Source organism: Anser cygnoides, chromosome Z (assembly GCF_040182565.1).
Source record: "Anser cygnoides isolate HZ-2024a breed goose chromosome Z, Taihu_goose_T2T_genome, whole genome shotgun sequence".
NCBI classification, from domain to species: domain Eukaryota; kingdom Metazoa; phylum Chordata; class Aves; order Anseriformes; family Anatidae; genus Anser; species Anser cygnoides.
The window spans coordinates 79,747,564-79,754,285 of NC_089912.1; the positions used below are offsets into that span (position 1 = coordinate 79,747,564).

At 41.8% G+C, this 6,722-nt stretch overlaps 1 long non-coding RNA gene across 1 annotated transcript; it reads right to left on the reverse strand.

The window, feature by feature from the left end:
- Window positions 1–5,251: 5,251 nt before the first annotated feature.
- LOC125180936 (uncharacterized) lies at window positions 5,252–6,467 on the reverse strand. The gene is made up of 2 exons (XR_010827786.1): window positions 5,940–6,467; window positions 5,252–5,849 (listed from the first exon to the last, which is right to left on the reverse strand). It is a non-coding gene; the product is annotated as an uncharacterized lncRNA (long non-coding RNA).
- Window positions 6,468–6,722: the final 255 nt, after the last annotated feature.

The window sequence follows — 6,722 nt, forward strand, 5'->3', positions numbered from 1 at the left end:
AGCAGAATAGTTAATGCCTCTCAAGGTCACTGATTAAGAACCCACATATCTTGTACCTTCCCCAACCATGAGCAGAGTTAGACATTTGCTTGATTTCTCAAAGCTGTCATTTCAAATCTACCATTTATCATTCTGTTGAGCTGCTGGACTCGTGTTCATGATCTGAATGTAGAATGAGCAAATAAAAAGTCATACAGATGAAAAAGTGTGTTGGATTTGATTACCTGTTATGAATAATGATTATCTAATAAATAGGGTACTTTGCTGCACATCGTAGTATACTTTCTAGAAAGATTTCAAAGTGCTTTACAAACATATTAGGATATCAAGGAAAAAACAGACCTCCTTAAACCCAATTATTTCTTCTGTCAGGAACTGTAAATATGTCTTATTAATATTGGTATGGATAGGCAGCACTATTTCAGGAAATCCTGATTTTCTGTGCTGAAAAAAGTGAAAGTTCCCTGCCTAATTTTAGAAACAGATTTGGCCTTTATGATTTATAGAGAAGTGAAGAGTCCATATCACTGAAGAGCTGGCCAAAACCTCCATCACTATTTAAATAACAAGCTATAAACATTTTATTATACTATATTAAAATTTAATTTAATAATAATAATAATAACCTATAAATATTTTTATATTTAATATAATATTATCCCTTAGATAAAAAGAGTAAAGCATGCTACAGAGCTGACCTGATACCCCACCTGCATCTCAGTATACAGAAATACAAACAGGTATAGAAAACCTCAGTGTCTAGACTTGAAAAGTATTTGCCACATAATATGGGTGATTATAATACTTAAGCATTCTGCCATGATGCTATGCTACATCTAAGTTGTCAGAAAAAAATAAGAAGAAAATACTATTTCAATAGAAATTAAAATTTTCTTAAAGGGTTGCTAAGGCCACCAGCTAGAATTAATGAGTCTTTATGCAATCTACTTAATATCACATTCCAGTTGCTCCCTTCAGAAGCAAAGAAAAATATTCTTTTCAAGACACACCACTATCTTTGTCAGAGATAACAAAGAAATGATAAAATCATAGCACAAGACAACATGAAGAAAAAAAATAGATACAATCTCGCAAATAATAACTCTTAATGACTAAAAATTAACCATTTAAGAATTGCACAAATGTTTAAAAAAATAACTATTTCAGAATTGCACGAACTCTGCCTAACACAGTGTCTTATTTCCTCAATGCTAAAAATCTCAACACAGATCACAGTCTTGGCTGAAGTTGTACAGTTAACATACAAGCTTTTTAATAAAGCTCTTTAAGATCAAAATTAATCCAGAGAATCTCAAATGGGGGTTGTAAAGCTTTATTTCAATTTAGACCTGTCAGAACATTTTGAAAATTAAAGCTTATGAAATCCATACAAACTCCTGAAGCAAAAATATTGTTATATCTTGAAGTTGAAACATATCTTAACTATGTCATCTAATTAAAGCAAATTTGATTCCAAATCAATTAGCTCCTTTATTTCCAATGTTTTAATCATGACTTTGCTTTTGAAGAATTTATTAATAATAAAACTCTAGAATGTGGCACTTTGTGTAGAATCTCACAGGAAATGTTCTTGGTGCATTATTAATTACCATCAGTAATGCTTATTCTATTTCACTGAAGAACTATAATGAATGAACTATGACTGTTCTTTCCTTCATCAGGTTTCTTAACAAAGCTCCTACTTTTAGAAGGATTCTCCCTGAAATCCCATGAGAACTACTATAAGTTAACTGGTAAGAAGCTAAGACCTTTACTTGTTATTTTCTTTGTATCTACAGACAAAATTTTGAACAGTTCACTTGCAGGCATTTTGCAGACTGCCAAGATCTCTATTATTATTATTATTATTATTATTATTATTATTATTATTATTATTATTATTATTATTATTATTAAAATATAATAAAAATATATAATAATAAAAATAAAAAATAATAAAATAATTAAAATAATAATAATAATAATAATAATAATAATAATAATAATAATAAACAACTTATATATCACCTATTTTTTAACTTTGCTTTTACTCCAGACCAAAACCTAGTCCTTTCTCTTGTATGGTGCTGTACTCCACAGTTGTACTTACAGCTCAGCAGAATTAGCATCATACTGGCCTCTGGAAAACAGCACACATTATTGCAGTTCACGCATTTTTTTACCAAAATCAGGATTGAAGCAATTACATTGTATTAATTTATTGGCAAGTGTTTAACCAGTAATCTATGAGCTATATATTCAAGATTCAGCAATACCGGTAAACCATGATATTAGATGCACACAAAAAGCTAATCAATACATACCAAAGTCTGAAACAACTTCCTATAGCAATCTCCCCAGAAGGTCTAATCACATGTGTGCATGGTTACATGAACGTCTTTTCTCACAGGGCCTCTGAGCAGTTACAGTCAAACACCCTTCTTCAGCAATTGTTGGTTCCCCTCCTCGCACACCTTCTGCTAGAGGTGTGGGTGCTCTAGATTTTCACTTACCTGAACAGCACAGCACAACTGAAAGAATCACACACAAGTGCAAAAGCACCCCATGAGTTCATAGTTGCACATCCTGAGTATGGGTACATACTGTTGCAGCTTGTATAGACAGTTTGCTAGCTGGATGCAGACAACTCACAGCGTTCAACAGGGAGGATCCGTCTTCTGTCTTTCGCAGAGCTTTTAATGCCATAAGAAAACTTCCCACTATATCAAACCAGATTCAGACTACTGCAAATGCAGTCCAAGATCTCTTCACAATCCCTGGAAATTTTCACACTTATGTTATGCTTCTTTCCAGACTGACTCCTTCTTTGTTTCAAGTCAATAAATGCAACTATGATTCTGTTAAGTTAAAGAAGCCATCAGTACTGATGTCCTGACTTAATGTACTCTTGAAGAAAAGATCATGAATATTTTGTTTCCTGAGCTTGAACCTGAAAAAGAAGCTTCTTTTCTGCCCATTCATTCACCTTTTTCTGCAGAACAGGACACTAAAGGCATATTTACTTCTACACCATTGCAAAGAATGGAGTACTTCTCACCTAGTTTCAGATGTCTACATCTGAACTAGTCACTGGAGTCCTGTAACAGGTTTCAGTTTTCCAATTCAAGATGAAACAAATCACACTTTAAACATGCATGTTTCTCTCCACTGACAAGAAAGGGAGTTTTGAGCTCTGGCTCAAATGTAAGTCTGAGTTGTGTAACTAAATTTGAGCAAGAAGAATCTCATCCCAAATGCTCCAGTGTCTTCTAGGTGGGCATGGAGTACACTGTATCCCATTTTCGTTGTTTCTGCGTTTGCCTTTTTTATTTTACTTGTTTAAACGGAGAGGTTGTTTGGTTGCTTTGGATTCTGTCTTTGGCCAAACTAAAACAGTCATATTTTTTAAGGTTTGATTGTCCTCTACTATATCTCATTCTCCACTTTTTCCTCTTCTGCCCCTAGCAGCCATGCATTCAAGTTACACTATATCCCAAAAAGAGACTTATACCAATACTGTACAAGTCAGAAACATTATTGAAACTAATTTGTCTATTTCAACACGGGAAGAATCACTAAACAAAAGAGCTTGCCCATTTGAGGCATTCTTTAATGGTCTGTTTATACTGTAGTCTCTAAACCACTAATTACTGTGCATATTTTTGCAAAGAATCTTGATATGTACTTTTGTGTAGGTTTGTCTGCTGAAAAAGTCATTTTTGAATAACTTCAAGTATTGATTAATTATGAAATGGAAAGAAAGCTGGGAGAATTTCAATGGCTGCCTACAGATGGGCAGTATCTCCAATTCACATAGAGCAAAAAAGAAATTTCCACATGTTAAAATCACAATAGGTTTGATGAGTTTGATCTTGATGGTAGAGAACTTTAATATTGTTAAAGGTGTTGTAAATTATCGTAAATATTCATATTAATAGGTATATGTAATTCAACATAAGCCGTTCAACTTCAGCTGAATGTTAATATCCATATGTTACTTCTGTCTTCCTGCATCATACCAAATATGAAACTGTAGGGCAGGTAATGTTAGCTACTTTTAAGTATGCTCACACGTTCAGAAAATCTGTTAAAATGAATATCACATCGAAGAGCTGCTTTTCCCTCGCAACTCTCCATATAATATCACAATACCATCAAAGCAAACAGTTCTTTGTGTTCCTTTGTTAATTTGCTTTGCGCTCCTTTATCTTGCTGCCTCCTAAAAGAAGTGGTGATAGAAAAGATGTCTCCAGAAAGCCCAAGGATTTGTTCTTGACAAGCACCTGTTGCTCCCAGTCCCCCGTGGCAGCATTTCAGTGTTTCATTGGCAACACTGGGGTCTTGTTCATCTTTCTTGAGTAATTCCACAGCTTAGTTCTGTGAGTTGCCATTTGTGGTCGTCAGCGTGTTTGGGGCTGGAACACTGTTTTCTCCTTCTCTGAAAAGCTCTTTGAGAGGAAGGAGGGCTGTGGGGAAACTGGGAGCACTCTGCATGCTGGGGAGTCATTTCTCCCCGTGCTGAGGTTGACACAAAACTTCCCAATCTCCTCAACCTTTCCCTTTCAGCCTTGCAGCAGGCCCCTGACTCCGAGTGCCTGCAGCTGCAGGTTCCCTCCCAGCGCAGGTCTGTGTTTCAGTGCATGGGGCGTTTCTGGATGTGTCACCTACAAGAGTCGGGAGCGTGAGTGTGCAAAAGTAGCGCCGTCCCCTGGGCTTTTGCTTTTAATCAGTCCCAGTTTGTTTCTGGCAGTCAGGTTTGTAACCAGGAGGTAGCCAAGCCCACTGGGAAGAAGTTGGTCTAAAGTGAGCTGTGATGGCCAGCCCTGGCAAGGCTGGTGCGTGGGAGAAATGTGCAGCAAAGCTATGAGAGGCGCTTAATTTCCCAGGTAGAAAGCATGGTTCTCTTTGATTTACAGCAGCGGGGCAGCCCCCCCAGCGGCTGCACGTTGGGTGCGGAGCGCATGTCAGGAAGGGGAATTCCCTCAAGCAGTTCCATCAGAGCAGATGAGGTTTTTGTGTTAAATGTTGTTCCTTTCTTGTACACATGTGGTCCCTTGGTGAAAGAGGGAACAAACTGGTTTCCAGACCCATGCCTGCAGACTCTGGTCTTAGATTAGGACACTTAATCTGCTTTGAAATTCTCTTGATGCCAGCGTCCGAAGAAGTGGAGGCTGGTGCACTCGCTCCTTCTGCGAAAGGCAAAGCCCCACAAGTTTTCCCCAAGAAGGGCAGGAAAAAGTAGCCGATGAGGTTGTGTATCAGAACGTTTATTTAAGGAACGTTTGAGAGAGACGTGGGGTGGGGTGAGGTGGCGGAGAGGCGTGCCGAGCTCTCAATGTCCAAAGGCGCGGAGCCCGTTGGTGTGCTTGTAGGACCGGACCATGGCAGGGTAGAGACGGGGTCCTTGTGTGCTTTCTTCTCCTTCAGTGGCTGTGGTTGTAGAAAGGTGCGCCAGCCTTCAGGTCAGTGGCCGCAGAGGGAGAGGGCAGAGGAGGGAAAGGACAGCGGCAGACCTTGCTCTGCTCTGGGCTTTGTGATGGGGTAAGAAAGGAAAATGATCAAAAAGAGCAGCCCCAGCCCATGGCCGGGGCAGCCCCTGCACCCCTGAGCAAGGCTCTCCCAGCCTCACTCCAAGGCCGTCCATCTCACGTCTCCCTGGCGGCCAGGAGATGCCCATCATAACCCAACCGTGTTGTCTTCTGGTATGGTGTGAGACGATGGTGGGGAATGGGTTGGGGCTGTCTTATCTGTCCTGTAGAGCGTTGGCAGTTCTTCCTGCCAGCTGAGTTCTCAAGGGGAGAGAGGCCAGGAGTGATCCGTGGTCTGGTCCCATCGCTGTCTGAGTCTGGCTTTAATAAGAGAAGGAACAAACCGCGCAGCATCCTCCTGTGACCACAGGCTGCCCCAGCCTCTCTGCCCAAGGGTCTCCAGTGTCTCACCACGTCCGTCCGTCTCCCGTCATCCTGATGGAGCGGTCCGTGCCTTCCTGCCCGATCGTGTCACCTTCCTGCTTGCTGTGGACCCTGGTGGGTGTGGTTGGGGCGATCTTACCTGTCCTGTAGAGCGTTGGCAGCTCTTCCTTCCAGCTGAGTGGTCAAGAGCAGCGAGGCCAGGATTGTGCCGTGGTCTGGTCCCATTATTGTGTGTTTCTGGCTGAAAGAGAAGAAGCACCAAACGGAGCAGCATCCCCCTGTGACCACGGGCAGCCCCTGCCTCTCTGCCCAAGAGTCTCTAGCGTCTCACCGAGCCTGTCCTTGTCCCGTCGTCCTGATGGAGCGGTCACTGCCGTCCTGGCCCGAGCGTCTCACCTGTCTGTTTGCTGTGGACCGTGGTGGGTGTGGGTTGGGGTGATCTTACCTGTCCTGTAGAGCATTAGCAGCTCTTCCTTCCAGCTGAGTGGTCGAGGGCAGTGAGGCCAGGATCGTGCCATGGTCTGGTCCCATCGCTGTGTGTGTTTCCAGCTGTAAGAGAGGAAGCCAAAAGAGAGCAGCCTTCCCCTGTGGCCAGGAGCAGACCATGCCTCCCAGCCTAAGGCTCTCCCAGCCTGACATTAATGCTGTCCAGCCTGTGTCTCCTGACAGCCAAGAGTCAGCTGTGTTGGGCCAAGCCATCACCGTCCGGCCGGCAGTGAGACCATGGTGGGGAATGGGTTGGGGCTGTCTTATCTGTCCTGTAGAGTGCTGGCATCTTTTCGAGCTGAGTTGTCAAGGGGAGAGAGGCCA